Source organism: Sapajus apella, unplaced genomic scaffold (assembly GCF_009761245.1).
Source record: "Sapajus apella isolate SASKATOON/1434 unplaced genomic scaffold, GSC_monkey_1.0 scaffold2, whole genome shotgun sequence".
Lineage (NCBI taxonomy): Eukaryota > Metazoa > Chordata > Mammalia > Primates > Cebidae > Sapajus > Sapajus apella.
This window is the reverse complement of record NW_022436942.1, coordinates 58,997,773-59,014,955: the sequence shown is the minus strand read 5'-3', so window position 1 is coordinate 59,014,955 and position 17,183 is coordinate 58,997,773. Positions and strand designations below refer to the sequence as shown.

The 17,183-nt window shown below is 41.5% G+C and overlaps 1 protein-coding gene and 1 pseudogene across 1 annotated transcript in view; both read right to left on the bottom strand.

The window, feature by feature from the left end:
• Nucleotides 1-7,490, bottom strand: part of GAS2L3 (growth arrest specific 2 like 3) — a 51,997-nt gene extending 44,507 nt beyond the window's left edge. The window contains exon 1 of the mRNA XM_032298923.1: nucleotides 7,362-7,490. The gene's annotated coding sequence lies outside the window, so the exon portion shown is untranslated. The remainder of the gene's footprint in view (nucleotides 1-7,361) is intronic.
• Nucleotides 1,323-7,348, bottom strand: LOC116565393 (annotated as a pseudogene).
• Nucleotides 7,491-17,183: the final 9,693 nt, after the last annotated feature.

The following is a 17,183-nucleotide window of genomic DNA, read 5'->3' as shown; positions in this document are numbered from 1 at the left end:
GGCATTAGCTGGCATGAGCATTTTCGGCACATGTTGGATATTTAACTATCTTATCAACCTTGACTCTGATGAAGTAAGCCATTTGAATGATAAACAAAGGGTGAATGCACCCCTGGTCTTTAATAGCAGACAGCATCTAGTTCAACATTCCACACATAGCAAGTGCTCAAAATGTGCTGGTAACTGATGGACTATCTTACTCAAGGAACCTGTTAATTGTATGTAACACCTACTGAGTGAACCTAATAAATGTTTAAAGACATGACTTGATTTCTAATAAATGTATATGAACATGACTTAAAATAGTTCATATAGGCTGGGCGCAGTGGCTCACGCCTGTAATCCCAACACTTTGGGAGGCTGAGGCGGGTGGATCACAAGGTCAGGAGATCAAGACCATCCTGGCCAACATGGTGAAACCCCATCTCTACTAAAATACAAAAATATTAGCCAGGCGTGGTGGTGCGCACCTGTAGTCCTAGCTGCTCAGGAGGCTGAGGAAGGGGAATGGCTTGAACCCAGGTGGCGGAGGATGCTGTGAGCAGAGATCATGCCACTGCACTACAGCCTAAGTGACAGATGTCACAAAAAAAAAATAGTTCATATAGTTGTTGTACTTCCCTAAAGAAAACTTGTAAACATCTAGTAAGTTTCTAACTAATGGTATAACATTAAAAACTGGCAAAAAAAAAAAAAACGCCCAGAAAATGTTTGGCCCTTCAGCACCCAAAGCTCTCAAAATATAATTAAAGTATCTCTGCTACAGGGGTTTCAGTAGTCTGAAATATTTCATACTGAGTGGCTTAAATGTTCTCTCCCTAAATTTTAAATAAGTGCAAGAAGTGTCTACTCTCAGGAATCACATAAGTTTTTATCTTTCCTCCAAAGAAAACACTGAATGATATAGAGGTAGCTATAAAAAAACTAATTAAAAAAAAAAAAAAAGCAAGGTTATTTTCTGGAGGGTTTTTTTTTTTTTTTTTTTGAGACAGAGTCTTGCTCTTTTTTCAGGCTGGAGTGCAGTGGCATGATCTCAGCTCACTGCAGCTTCCATCTCCCAGATTCAAGCAATTCCCCTGCCTCAGCCTCCTGAGTAGCTGGGACTACAGGCACGCACCACCACACCCAGCTAATTTTTTGTATTTTAGTAGAGATGGGGTTTCATCATGGCCAGGATGGTCTCTATATCCTGACCTCATGATCCACCCACTTCAGCCTCCCAAAGTGCTGGGATGACAGGTGTGAGCCACCACACCCAGCCTTTTCTGTAGTCTTAATAGAATTATTATAAATGTTTAAAATCTTACAATGTAGGCTTTCTTCTACCTAGTTTTAGATGTCTTATTATTCTCACCCCCTTTTTAACTGTGAGAACTTCTATGAGTCCAGGCACCCTTTGGCCCAGTGGCATCTATTCCAACATCAATGATAGAATCTGGAGTCATCCATCTCAAGAAAATGAGGAAGAAATTGAAAACAGCCAACAAAGCAAAGATGTAGCCTGTGACTGGGCTGCAGTGAGAGGTAAGTCTGTCCAGTCATTGTCCATTGGCAACACAGATTCCACCGACAGCTGGTCACACACTTTTTCAGCTCTCTCCACAACATTCCTCCAGGTGTAGAAAGTCTTTACTATGTTATGGATATTTTCTGGAGCCAGCAATGCCCCTGACTTCAGTTAGAAAACAGCTTTTTCCAATCCTTCACACAAAGATTTTACTGAATGCTTGCATAAAACAGTTAAGATTTTCTGGAAGCACCTCAGGAATTCCACCAACACTGGTACTTCCTTTTGAAATGTGTGGCAGAGATTCAACCTGTAAACTACAACTGGCTGCTTCCAGTTGCCATGCAGAATGCTTCAGTAAGGGGGGTATGAAGAAAAACATGTCCTTGAACAAATACATTTCTAACATTCTTGTGTTCTAAAGCTCCCAAAAGACTCACCCTGTCACGCAACTGGTATCTTTCCTGAACTTCTTGGAAAATGATTCTCTTTGGTTCTTCTCCTCCAATTATGAAATTTAAATCTGGATATTTCTGACAGAGTTTGAGTATTATACCACTAAGCAAATCAGTTCCTTTTCTGTAAACAAGTCTGCTGAAAACAACAATAGTTATACTACCATGCCTTCTAAATGGATCTGGAGTAAAGTCAGTAGGATCTACAGCATTAGGAATGACGGACACTATTTCAGGGTTCAGTGCTGCTCTTCGTATTTTCCTTACTAGTATAAAAAACAAATGATATGGTTTGTGTCACAAAGAGACACAGTTAGAAGCTTGTTTGTAAGCTCTGACATCAGTAAATCCAGAAAGGGAACAGTCTGTGGAGACTGTTTGACACCCCATTGTCTTGACATGGAAAAGAACATCATGGGCCATGGCAGAAACCAAACTATGTGAATGGATTATCGTGACTCTCTCCCGAACAAATGCGTAGCTGAGCAATGGCAGACTGTGAAAGACGGTCAGGCTGTTTATACATTACTTCCAGAGGCAAGTAAGCTTTGAGGCCATTAGTGAGGTAGTGGATGCCTTTTTGATTTCCATAAGCATAGTGACAATTATAACCTTATGCCCTCTTTCAATCAGGCACTGAAAAAGCTGGCAAATGTGGCTTTCTACACCTCCCATATTTGGGTAGAAAAAATCAGATGCCATGCGTATATTATGGATACGGGTTCTACATGTGTAAAGACTTCCAGGGCTAATCTGAGAAAGTGCAGCTGAGGGAGGCTGGCCATGCCCACCTCCTCCTTTATACGCCATGCTGAGATGGTTTAGGTATCAGTTCTTAGAGCAATCCAGTTACGAGTTAAGAGTATTACCAGCGAGTTCCATAGTACCTGTGTCCGGACCTCCCATGGCTGCCACTAATACACATCTTAAGTGAAGAAAGGAAGATCTGCCAAGCATGTCAGGACATCTGACCTAGAGAAAGTAATATATATCCAAAATATGAAATACAATTAGAAGATGCAGTGAACCTAGTCTGTTGCAGTAATGAAGAAAAGAGCACCAGCTATATAAAGCATGCAAAAGAAAAAAAAAAAAAACTGATAGGTTAAACCTACTGCAAATGCTGTATGTTTACTATCACCCTCCTAATCAAATGGTCCTGCCTTTGTACATCTATCATTCATCCATCCATTCATTCATTTATATGTTTACAGAGGCCATCTGTGTTTACCATCACAGGGAACACCATCAACATTCACTAAGTTACCAGGAATTCTTGATTCCCTCCTCTCTCACACCTCCACCTGCCCCTATCTTTCCTCAGCCAAAACAGTGACCGTATCTTGTTGCTTCTACCTCTAAATTTTCTCAATACGTACAGCTCCTCCTCTAGTTCAAGCCGCCATCTTTCTCCAGGCTTACTTAAACAGTCACCATTTCTCCAGCCTTGCAACCCTGTTCTTCATGAACCGCAGCCAGAGTGATTTTTCACAACTCTGATTCAAGGGTATTGTATTACTACCCTGCTTAATACACTTAATGATTATCCAGTGTTTTCAGGATAAAGCCCAAACTCCTTAACCAAGCTAACAAATGTTTGTAGGATCCCCACCAGCCCTGTTTCTTGACTCTTACACTTCAGCCTCGATGAACTTTTCAAAGATCCTTCTGAGCACAGTGCTTTCACCTCCAGGTCTTCGCACTTGCTGATCCACCTATGTGGAGTGCTCTTCTTGCACCTCTTTTCCAGACCCACCCTTACCTGTCCAGATTCTATTCCTCCAAAGTCTCCCTTGAATCATCTCCCCAGTTTAGGAATATAGCAATATTATATGCTTCTATTTTGCTGCACTCCATACTTTTAAAAATAAGGTGGTTAACAGTCTTCATTTCCTCTACGTCACTATAGAAATCAGTGTGAAAATTAGTACTAGAATTGCTCCTAAATGCGACAGATGCTTATATTGCAAATAAAGAGTTTTATGAGAAAAATAAGATTTCTGCAGTTTAATAAAACATTACATGTCATTCGGAAAAATACAGAGACTTTGTTGAGAATCTTTAATTTTATTTGAAATTTTCCTTTTGAAATGTTTGGCAGAGATTCAACCTGAATAACTTAATTTTATATTAGATATAATTTTTAGTTTGTCAAAAATTTTGTTGTACACAGTTTTTTAAATGAACTTAAGTTCAGTTTACCTTTATAGATGATAGATTAAAAGACTGTAAAGGAACATACATAAACACTAACATAAAAAATATAAGAACAATATCCAACTATCCATTAACAAGGAACTGCTCAAATAACTTATAGGACATTCATACAGTGAACTCATTTAACCACTTCAAAGAACAAGACAGAGCTATATATCACTGATATGAAAAGATGTCTATCATGTTAACAAAAGCAACCTGTAGAACAGTATATATGATATTACTGGGATCACAATGCTTTTCTAAATTATGTGTGTGTGCAAAAAAGAAGAAATGCTGAACATAAAACAATTTTTTTCAACAGCTAACTATATAAAGTGGGCCCTTCACCATAGCTAATATACTTTCTTAGAGAAACGTTTATGTTGTATGATAAACTGTCTGCGAGTCAGCACTTCAGTAATATCCATCACATGATTGATAGTCATAATACTATAAATTCCTAGGATGCTTACAGAGGCAAAGATGACATTACATTTAGCAATCTGCTACATTTTATTACATTCTAGTTCTTTAGAAATTTGTAACACACTTATGAAATATATGGTAGCTTCTGTTAACCAAAACACCCTACCTACTCTGTAACAATCTAATCAAATGAAAATGCTTTTTGAGTTTATAGGAGAAACACTAAAGAAATACAGTTATAATTATGGCCTGTACCTCATAAACATTACTTCTGGAGCATTTCTCTATGACAACTAATTTGTAATTAAAAATGAAGAAACTCAGTGTGAGACAAATTGGCCAACAGACTCAAGTTTCCTATTCTCTCAAATTCTATGTCCACTGCATGGTTCATTAGGTATGCAGAGGTATATCTAGTATCAAAGTATGAAAAGCAACAAGTAAAATACATGCATGTTGCTGTAAGAACATAAAACATAATAATATCATTAATTTCTTATTTTCCTCACCATCGAGAGCAAGCTCTTTAGTAATCTAACTATCCAAATAACTGCACCTTTCCTATTATCTTCAAACTTAAATTGAGAAAGGAAAAAAAGATAGAAGAGTAGCTTAGTAAAAACATAGTGAATAAACAAAAATTAAATGAGAAAATATAAATTAGGAGACATTACTTTTAAAATGACCAATTCTCCAAACATCATTTCTAGTTAACAAAATGTAAATTAGAAAAAATATATATGTATATAAATTAGAAACATCATTTCTGAACCGGCCATTCCTCCAAACATCAAAACTCCAAAATACCATTTTTTTTTTTTTTTACTAATAGCATGCATTTTGTTGACACTATTCTTTTATCACACATTTTTATTTACCATAAGTTATTTCTCATTATTTTAAAATTCATAATGTATTCAAAATAAACCCATATTCACAGCAGAAATTAATCTGAGTCAGCCTGATGACCTAGTGCATGGAAGTTGCTTAATGTTAGGAATATATAGGTGTGCAACACAGAAAAAAAAAAAGCCTGCACTGAATTCCGATGAACCCTACTAAGTCATTTCCCTTCTTTCAGCTTCAGTTTTGTCCTCTACAAAATAGGGATAACATGAACTACAGCAGAATTACTAAAAGGTATAACAATAATATAAGTAAAAACACAACACCTGGTATAGTCAAGGTAATCATGTGTTTGATAATATTCCACGTGTTTATAATGTGTCAGATACTGTTTTAAGTGTTTTACATGTATAATTTAGTGAATGAACAATAATTATCGCCATCTGTGGTACTGCCTTCACCTTCTACCTCTCCCCACACTTTGGGGACAATCTCAAAACGTTTTAGCCAAGTTAAACAGCAGAGAAATAATAATAGCTATGTGTCAGGCACTGTGCTAAATTAGTTGCGTGCAATTTTATTTAATCCTTTACAACAACCCTCTCATTAATAAAGCAGGAACTATTATTAACCTTCTTTCACAGACTAGGACACTTAGGCTTAGAAAGATTAAATAATTTGTCTAAGGTTACACATATCCAATAAAGTCTGATTTCAGAGCCCCCATGCTTAGCAACTGTAACACACACACACACACACTCACGCACACACAATACTACTTCTAATTCAATAATGTCAAAATAGCAAACACCTACTGTTCAATGACAGTTGGTTTCTAACGTCATTTTGAAACAGATGAGTCAGACAACAGGTATCAGGATCTACACTAGATCACTGGCGTTTCCACTTCTGTCATTTGAAAAAATCCCAATCTCTTACCAAAGGGAATCTGGGGTGGTGAGAATTCCAATTTCTAATCATTTAAGTGCCAAGACTGGTGATCAGACAGCAATTCACAAAATATTTTTTGCTCTCCATACGAGCAAAGCAAAACCCAGGCTCTGACCTACACTGGGTCTGCAAAAAAAACTTCACTTAGTAAAGACTGGGGATCAGCTATTCCACCACGCCATGCCACAAAGCCCTCTTAATTTACAACATTCAATCCGTCGGTGTGAAACGATTAGGGAAGGAACCAGGGGTGACTGCTTAGAGGAGCACGCCCTAGAAAACTTTCCTCTGACTTCCAAGGCAAATTGCAAGCCTTCCCCAGCCTCTTCCCCGCGCAGTCCTCCAAACTGAGGGGGGTGGGCGGAAGGCATTACGCAGGGTTTCCAGCTCTATTCCCCAGTTCCGCACATCTGGGAGTTCTAGACCCTGCATGGACTGGAGAGGAAAAATAGAGAAGAGCCTATAAACCTTGCTGGAGAGCAAGAATAACTGTCTCCTCTTTGCAGGGCCAGACACTTCAATTCATTCTGCGGGGGATAAGCAGAAAAAAAGCGACCCCTCTAAGGCTAGGCGCTTAGGGATGAGGGCGCCCCTGTAGATCCTACAGTAGCTTCAGGCTCTGATATCTCTCTGGGGCGGGTAGCGGCTGGATTCCCCCCATCCAAGGCGAGCTGGTCCACACCTGCAGCCCCAACCGCCCAGCACACCGGTCGCCCCTCTCTCCGCACCTGGGTGGGCAGGTGAAGACAGGCGCAACGTCACCCTGACGGCCCCAGGGGCGAATCAGAGCATCAGACTGCCGCAGCCAGCCAATCGCAGGGCGTCCTGACTCGCAGCCCAGGGACCCAACCAAACCTCCGCTTCGGGGCCCTTAGAACTCTGGGGGCTCCTGGAGCCCTCAGCCTGAGGCGCGGAAGCCCTAAGACAGAGAGTAAAAGTTCGCGAGGAAAAGAGAAGGCAAACAGGGAAGTACTCACCAGGCGCAGGAGGGTCACTTCTCCTAGCGGGGAGACAACTCAGCTCAATCTGTGCAGTGACCAGCACGCCCCTGACCAACCGCCGCCGCCGCCGCCTGGGCCTCAGGGGCAGTAGCCTCTCGCCGCCGCCTGTTTCGAAGGGACCAATCATAAGGTGGGGGCGTGGTCTGGTGCCCCGCCCCCTAGCTCCCGGGAAGCACGCCACCCGCGAGCTCGCGCCTGTCAGCGCGTCCCGTGCTGCGCCTCCGGGCGTCTCGGAGCTTAGGTGGCCAAGTCCCTCCTCTGCTCATTGAAAGGCGAAGTGGCTCAGTCACAGAGCAGGTCCTCAGATCTGGCCCCTCAGCGACAGCCAGAGCGAGAGCGAAAGCCCCTCCTGTTCCCACAGGCAGGAGGGGTGAATGAACCTCGCCTCTAATAATTGCTTCTTGGCATATTGGAATGTTGCGGTGAAGCTGAAGGCGCTTCCCTGAGTTTTATCCTGATCTGTTAAGAGCACCTCCCAAACCCCACATCCACTCGGGAGCTGGCTGTCTTGAGGGCGCAACGGTTTCCAAAGACACAGCAGGGAATGGGGGTCCTCAGAAATCCTTAGAGAGAGGCCCCTTTTCTCATAGCTGCGTAGGAATGAGGAGGAATCCTGTAGCCCCAAGTCACAAGAGGATGTTGGTTCTTCAGCAAACACTGGACCCTGGGGGAGAAAATGAACTTCAACATCAGGGATGCTTGTTAGCTCCCAGGGTTGAAATACATCAGTGTAACAATGTAACAATCCTAATTCAGGTTACATCTGTAAATACGGCTTGTTATCACGCGCCTGGGGTCTACTTGGGAGGCTGAGGCAGGAAACTTGCTTGAACCCGGGAGGCTGAGGCAGGAAACTTGCTTGAACCCAGGAGGCAGAGGTTGCAGTGAGCCGAGGTCGCGCCACTGCCCTCCTGCCTGGCGCCTGGTGACGGAGTGACATTTGTCCAGGCACCTGTGTTGCAGCCCAGGCCCCCCTTTTTTTTCTCTTTTGAGACAGGGTTTTGTCCTGTCACCCAGCCTGGAGTGCAGTGGCACGATCTCGGCTCACTGCAGCCTCGGCCTCCCAGACTCAAATGATCCTCCCACCTCAGCCTCCAGAGTAGCTGGGATTACAGGCGTGTGCCAACACCAGTCTAATTTTTATGTGTGTGTGGTTTTTTGTTTTTTGTTTTTTTGTTGTTGTTTTTTGTAGAGGTGGGTTTTCGCCATGTTGCCCAGGCTGGTCTTGAACTCCTGGGCTCTGATCCTCCCACCTTGGCCTCCCAAAGTGCTGGGATTATAGGCCTGAGCCACCACACTTGGCCCTACTAGCTCTTTTAATTTTCTCAAATCATGTCTCCTCTCTGGGCCTCAGTTCTCCATCTGTGAAGTATGGGCATTGAACTGGAATGACATCTCTGTCTAGGATATATTCCTTCCTTCATTCACTCGACAAAAACAATGAGATGTATTGTTGCTTGCTAAAGAAACTGAAATGAAGAAAACAGTCTCAGACTTCAAAGTGCTCAGCAGCATGGCAAAGGCCAAATGGAAGTCTGTAGGGATCCGTGAAAGAAGGAACCCCTAACAGTCTTGGAGAGTGATGGCAGAGGTTTGAAAGGAGCTGAATTTTGAAGGATGAATTAAGACTACCAGGAGGGAGGGGTAAGTAGGGGTAAGAATTTCTTTCCAGGCAGAAGGAGCAACAAAGACAAGGTTCTAGAGATGTGAGAGCACGTGAAATGTTCTGGGAATACTCGTTTTGAATGACTAAAGTCTGCAGATTGGGAGACAGATCAGTCGGGAGAAGTCAGCACTGATGAAAGGCCTGGTAGATGCTGAGAAATTTAGTTTCTTTCCCACAGGCAATTGGGTTGATTATAAAGAAGGACTGGTATGAACAGATTTGTGTTTTAGGGGAAAATATATTTTCAAAGATGTTGGAAAACAGTAGTAAGACAGGTGGCAATCCTTTAAATTAAAAGATGACAGTTACCTAAATTATCTCAGAAGGGATGGTGAGGAAGAGGTGTCTGGTGTTACCTAAGAAGCTGACTTATCTCATCTTAGTTATTATGTGATTGACGGTGGTGCCGACCTAAAGGATACAAGGAAAACAGGCTGTGGGGGGAAATATTGCATTTTGGTTTGGAGTGCGTTCAGTTTGAAGTGTGAGAGGAATGTGCAGGTAGAGATGTTCATAAGATTGTTGGAAAATTAGACCTGAAGCTGTTTAAACTGGTCCATGTAGGAGAGGCAGATTTGATGTAAATTCATCAAATATTATTGAACACATCTTCTGTGTCAGGCTCTATCCTAAGCCCAAGAAATCCTACTGTCATGGAGCTTACATTCCGGGGTGGGGTGGGTAAGTGAAGAGGATCAACTGTAAATTGACATTTAAGCGGTAAATGAACCTGAAGCCAGTTAGTGGTTGCTCCTTTGAAACTGACTCAATAGACCCAACCATAGAAATTGACCCTTCTGGTCTTAAAACTTACCTTTGTTTCATCTGAATTCTTTCCTTAGAAAAGGCTCAGTAGACCTCTCAAAAAACATCTAAGAACTGAAACTCACCAGTTCATCTCAGCAAGACAATGAAAGCCTGGCCCCTCATGCATCCTGATTGCTTCCTTGCCCCTCCCTAGTTCCTGTTTTCTTACATATTGTTGCATTTCTTCCCTGATACATAAACTCCTAATTTTAGCTATCAGGAAGATGGCTTTGAGACTGATATCCCATCTTTTCAGCTGCAGCAACTGATTGAAATCTTCTGCCTTGGCAGTACTCGTGGTCTCAGTCATTGGCTTTCTGGGCTGCAAGCAGCAGGACCTAGACCAAACCCCTGGTGTTTCAATAACACTTTTAATATTACAATCAATCCCTGAACACTTTGCTGCTCACATCACCACAATAGATAGATACTCACCAGACCTATTGTTAAAATCTGTGTTTCATAGTGTTTCTGTTTAAAGGGCAGTTTGTATACCAGCTCATTTAGCCAAATTTTGAGTTGAATTAAAGCATTAAATTGGATTTGTTGAACCCTAACATCAAAATATGTGCATTTCTCTACAGAAACTTAAGAATAAGTAAAATGTGTTATAAAGATCTTATTGAATGGGTCATTAGATGTCAACTTTTTATTTTTTATTATGTGCATACTATATGCCTAAACATTTGAATAGCATTTACTAAAACTTGAAACTATGCTAATGAGATATGTACACAAAAATTATCTGCCTCACACACAGACACACACATGAACACACACTACTTAATATTTCTAAACACTTTACTAAAATCTTGTCAGTGTATTTTTATGATAACTTTCTGCCTATTTTATAACTTTGTAACTTCTCTTAGTGACTTCTCTACCTTATTAAAGGCATAAGGACAGTGTAGTGGCAAGTGAATCCTGAGTCAGGAAATTTGTGCAAAACACTTTGCTCTAAGCCCACATCCTCCACTGATTAAATGTGGGGATTAGGTGAGGAGTTCTCCTCTAAATTATTTTAATTCTTGTTGCTTTTCTCCTCTGTATACTGTGTATATATGTGTGTCTGTCTATCTGTCTATCTATCTATCTATCCACTTATCATCTATCTCCTCACTTTTACATTAATTCCCAGTTGGTACCCAACTATCTAAGTACACTTACTTTACCTATCTTGATTTTAAAACTGTAATTAGTAATTAAGGGTTTCATCTCATGAGCTGCAATCTACTTTCATGTGTAGGTTTTCTAATAGGTGGTTAGGTTAATAGCCACGTTTTAGAGATTGTATCTTTACATGAAATTGGCATAGTTATAAAATGCAAAACAAGACTCACCAGTTTGACTTTCCAATTGTGGAGATGTGTCCCACTTTTAAAGAAAGCACCATGATTGGAAATCTAAATTTTAAAAGTTATTATATTAGGAATAATCATTAATCTGCCTTGAAAGCTGTACAGAATACAGAAGTGTCTGTGACAATCAAATAACCATTGGGTTTGGACTATGATTTGGCCTTTCACAGCTATGCAAGAATGCTTCTATTGTTTAAAATACACTGTAATTATTATTAAGACTTTAAAAATTTTTGATTTGTTTATTAGTGCTTTTGTTCTACATTGTGTTGTTTTAGAAATGTTTTTAATTTTGACATTATTGAATGTCAATCTATGGATTGTGCCTTGTGTAAAGTACTGGATGAAATATTTGGGCAGTAGTGGTATTGATTCATTCACAATTAATTAAACTATCTGTTAGCTGATAATCTGTTGAGAGCCAAGTATTCTAAAAATAATACTAAGTTCTATCTTAAAAGAATGCTACTGATTTGTATTAACAAACAATATGTACAAATAATTCAATGATATGAAATTTTATAACAAGTTATGGTTAATACTAAAATGCTGTGTTTAATTTATATAGTGGATTGAATAGTGCCCACCCAGAATTCATGTTCATCCAGAACCTCAGAATATGACCTTATTTGGAAATTGAGTCTTTGCAGGTATAATTAAGGATTGAAATGAGATCATACTGGACAAGAGTGGACCCAAATCCAATGAGATTGTTTTTACAAGAGACAGAAAAGGACACAGAAGGAGAAAGTCCATATAAAGACAGAGGAAGAACTTTGCTGCCACAGTCAAGCAATGCTAGGAACCATCAGAGGCTGGAAGGGGCAAGGAAAGATTCTCTCCTAGAGCCTTAGGAGAGAGTTTGGTCTGCTGACACCTTGATTTTGGACTTCTGGCCTCCAGAAACATGAAAAAATATAAATGTCAATTGTTTTCAGCTGTCAAATTGGTTATAGTGCCCCTAAGAAACTAATACAATTTCTATCTGGAGAGAGAGATGTAAAAAGCTAACATCCTAGCAAGAATGATTATATTGAGCTACACTCCCTACCCCTCCAGTTCGTCTATAAGACGTCTTCACAAATATTAGCATTGTAGCCATGCCAGGCTCTCACAGAGCATGTGTTATTTCTAAATGGCTTACTGTCCAAGTATGATTAAGTTTCTATCACATTTAGTTATAGTTGATAGCAAAAAAAATCCTCAAACTCACTTAAGGAAAAAAAGGGCAGGTAATTGGCTCATGTAATGAAAATCCCAGGATAGAACTCTCTAACTTTAGGCTAACTTGATCTAAGATTTCAGATAATGTCGCCAAAATCCAGTCTCTAATGGCTCTGATTTTCATGTTGACTTTATTCTCAGGTTCCTCCTGGTTATATGATTGTTTCCAGAAGCTCTAGTTCTTCATGCTCTTAGGTTTGAGTCTAACAACAACAACAACAAAAGTGAATCATTCTACATAGTTCTTAAAGTCAGAAAACACAAACCATTGTAGGTGCATCAAAAAGCAGGAACTTAACACAGACTTGGTTTTGCAAAGGAGTTGAGAAGGTAAACAGGAGCAGGTAAAACAACTCAGTGATTAGTAACAGTAGGAAGCCACTGCAATTCTAGGGCCTAGAGTTCAAAAGAGGAATGTAGAAACCAGGGCCATCAGCACTGGCAGGGGTGGGGGGGGATGTTCCCAGTGGGACTGGGAGCCATGTAGGAGATGCAATCTTTAACAGAGATGCAATCTGAGGCAAAGAGAATGAGGGAGAAATATCCTGGCTTTCCTCTTCTCCTCATCCTCCAATCTCCCATCAATACTTTCTACTGATTGAACCTGCCCAAAGCCAGTTAACAGAGAAAACCACAAAATTCAACCCGTCAGGATTAGCCCTCCCCGCCAGATGAATAGAGAAGGGAAAGAAGGGAACAGATCTCAACACAAATAGGATATATTAGCTAGGCTTCTGCGGTGATAATGCTATACAACAAACAACTGCAAACTTTCAATGACTTACAGTGCTAAAAATTGATTTTTTTTTGTTTGTTGATCTGCATGTTAGCTCATGGTGGAGGGGAGGGATGCTGCTTCAAGCTGTAGGTTGGGTTTAGGTGTGCTCCTTCTGTCTGATTCTGAGACTTGCGACTATCCAGGGCATTCCCTTCTCATGGCAGATAGCAGAAGTGCAAGAAGAGCAGCAGCAGAAACATGTGATGTCTCTTCAGGCCATAGCTCGGAAGTGACACTCTCACTTCCACCCACATTCCATTGCCAAAGCAAGCCACAAGGACAAGCTCAACATCAGTGGATGGGGAAGTATGTTCTGCCTGCTCTTGTGAGAGGCACTGCAAATTCACGAGGCATTCTGATTAGCTATGCCTGAGTCACATTTACAACTGGAGGTTGGGGTGGAATCAACTCCACTTAAAACACGTGGACTAAGAGACGGGAAGACGGTGATTCCCCTAAGGAAATCCGAGTACTCTTACAGAAGAAAAGGCAGCAGATTCTGAGTGTCCAAAAATAAGTTGGCTAACACCCAAATGTGATATGTGATAGTGTACTGAATTTATTATTTCTTATGATAGGGAAACAAGAATAAATTGTAATTTTTTAAAAATCTGAGGAAAAGTAAAATTCTGCTGCTATAGGATCAATAAGTGAAATCAGTTTCTCATTCTGAACAAAAAAGAAAGAAAACAAAATTTCAAAAACTGTTGCTCATATTCAGTATTTGGATTCACTAATAAAATGGTTGTCCACAATATTGGTTATGAACTAGAGAACCACCACCACAAGACTTATGTTGAAGCCAGATGCTAGATCAGGTCAAGAGAGAGTACAGTGTAAGGGTATATTTTCTTTTTATATTTTCTTTTAATATTTTCTTTTTATTATTTATTTATTTATTTTGAGACAGTCTCACTCTGTTGCTCAGGCTGGAATGCAGTGGTATGATCTCAGCTCACTGCAACCTCTGCCTCCTGGGTTCAAGCAATTCTCCTGCCTCAGCTGAGTAGCTGGGATTACAGGCACATGCCACCACATCCGGCGAATTTTTTTGTATTTAAGTAGAGACAGGGTTTCACCATGTTGGCCAGGATGGTCTCGATCTCCTTTCCTCATGATCCATCCGCCCTGGACTCCCAAAGTGCTAGGATTACAGGCATGAGCCACCGTGCCCAGCTGGGGTCATATTTTCTTGGGATATCCTATGATCTGAATATTTATGTCCCCCCAAAATTCATATGTTGAAATCCTAACCCCTAAATCGATAGTATTAGGAGGTAGGGCCTTTGGGAAGTGATTAGGCCATGAAAGCAAAGCCTCATGACTGGGATTAGTTTCCTTATAAAAGAGACCCCAGAGAGCTAGCTAATGCCTTACACCATGTAAGGGCGCATTTAGAAGGTGCCATCTAGGAATCAGGAAGCCCTCACCAGACATTGAATATTCCAGTGCCTTCATCTTGGACTTCTCAAAACTGTAAGGAGTCAATTCCTGTTGTTTATAAGCTACGTAGCTTATGGTATATTTTTACAGCAGCCTTAATGAACTAACACAGGATAGGAGAGAGTGGGGTTTCTCAACCTCAGCACTGTTAACATTTAGGGCCAGATAATCCCTGGGTGGCGGGGGTGCTATTCTGTGCATTGTAGGAAGCTTAGCAGCATCACTAGCTCCCATCCACTAGATTCCAGTAGCACCTCTACCTCCAGGTTATGAAAACCAAAACTGTCTCCAGACATTACCAATATCCCCCTGAGACACAAAATCACTCCTACTTGGGGCCTGGGGTGAAAGGGAAAAGGAAGAAAACAAGCAAACACCTTTATTTTCCCCTGCCTCTATCCTTTCTTTCTCATTTGGTGTAAGAGAAGATAAACCTCTGGGGAATGCAATTTATTTGGAAGCCTAGAGTATAGCTGAAGCAGGAGACAAAACCTGTAGGATCAGATAGTGGCGGCAGGTGCTGGGTGGGGAAGGGGGTCTCAATAGCCAATGGCTCTCCCAAGGAGCTCCCGGTCTCTGCTGAAGCCAATGGGAAATCATTAGGTGGGACGGGGAGCACGTAAGCAGATTTGCATTTTAGAACAAAAAATCAGGCCGGGTGCAGTGGCTCACGCCTGTAATCCCAGCACTTTGGGAGGCCGAGGCGGGTGGATCACGAGGTCAACAGATCGAGACCATCCTGGTCAACACAGTGAAACCCCGTCTCTACTAAAACTACAAAAAATTAGCTGGGCATGGTGGCGCGTGCCTGTAATCCCGGCTACTCAGGAGGCTGAGGCAGGAGAATTGCCTGAACCCAGGAGGCGGAGGTTGCGGTGAGCCGAGATCGCGCCATTGCACTTCAGCCTGGGTAACAAGAAAAATCCCTCATAAAAAAAAAAAAAAAAAAAAAAAAAAGAACAAAAAATCACTCTACTAGCGTGGAAAATGACCCATAAAAGTGCATATCAGAGCAAGGGAGATACTCCTCTTACATTATTATTTTATTTCCACCAAGAGACGTTCTTATTACCCCTACCACTCAGGAAATCCCTAGGCTTTTAGAAGCTGTGTCAGAAACCAGGAACAGAAATACAATATGTATTTCTTATTTTTAGGTGCATCACTCACATAAAGAGACCACTAGGCAGGCTTTGTATGGGCTAGGAGGCCATTTTATTTCGCATTTGGGTGCAAGCGGGCCAAGTCCAAGGAAGGAGTTAGGTGAGGGGCGTAAAAATGGGGACTGGTTATGTGAGTTGGGGCAAATACTCAGTTACAGGTGGTAATCTATTTTAGGGAGGGGGAGGGCATCACGGGATGCATGGTCACAAGGATAGGGGTTATCTATTACAAATAGGCATGGTCATGAGGGTGGGAGTTATCGGTTGCAAGTATAGGGAAGGGTGTGGTAAATTACATAGTTACAGGGGTGGGGGTCTTGAGAAACCCAATGTCTAGGGGGATATTTCGCAAGGCTGAGCAGGAACAATGTTCAAATGTTGCAGGGGGAGAGCAATTAGTTGAGGCAGGAACCAGTCGTTTCATGTGTCTTTGTGGCCACCCGGTTACTTCAGACTTTCTGGCTCCTGGAGACCATCAGGAGGTGTATGAGCAGATCACCAAGGCTATAATGGCCAGGCTTGGACTTGGAGACCTGACACTAATAGTATCACTATGAGTTTTCCATGTGATGAACATTATTGTTTGCTATTACAAGGTCTTAACCACTTGAATAAATCCAGACCTATAGGATTAACCTTCTTGCTCTGCCTCGAGTGCCCCACCAGTCCTGGGCTCATTTCTCAGTGCTGTCTGCACAGATGTCATGAGATCTGGAGACACCAAACTGCACTCAGCTCCCATGAACTACAGCTACCTTTTCAGGCATTCAGAAATTTACTTCTTTCTTCGGTGTCCTTTTCTCACCAACCCTCTCCCTGGTGGGCCTGCTACTTCCCACTTACTTTTGATTAATAAGCTAAATCCCCTTAAACAGTAAGCATTGATCTCTGCATTTTACAATGGTGAAATTGAAATTTAGAAAGAGACTATGCACCCTCCCTCCCTCCCTCCCCAGATATGTATGGTCTTTTAATATCTGTACAATTCATCACCTTCTTCCTTTTGTTTCTGCCACCTCTTTCACCTTGAACCCCTTCCCTCCTACCTGCACCCACTGAATTTGGGGCTATCCCTTGAAGCCCAGCAGAAGTACCATCGCCTCTATGAAACTGTTCTGGGTTCCAGGGTAAACCTACAGCAAGTTCCACTTCAGCTTTTATAACTCCGTCCAGGCAGTTACTGGGTTTTTTCTTTTCTTTCTTTCTTTTTTTTTTTTTTTTTTTTGAAAACACGGTGTTGTTCTGTTGCCCAGACTGGAGTGCAGTGGTGCAATCATGTCTCAATGCAGCCTTCAACTCCTGGGATCAAGTAATCCTTTTGCTTCAGCCTCTCAAGTTGTTGGTACCACCACAGGTACA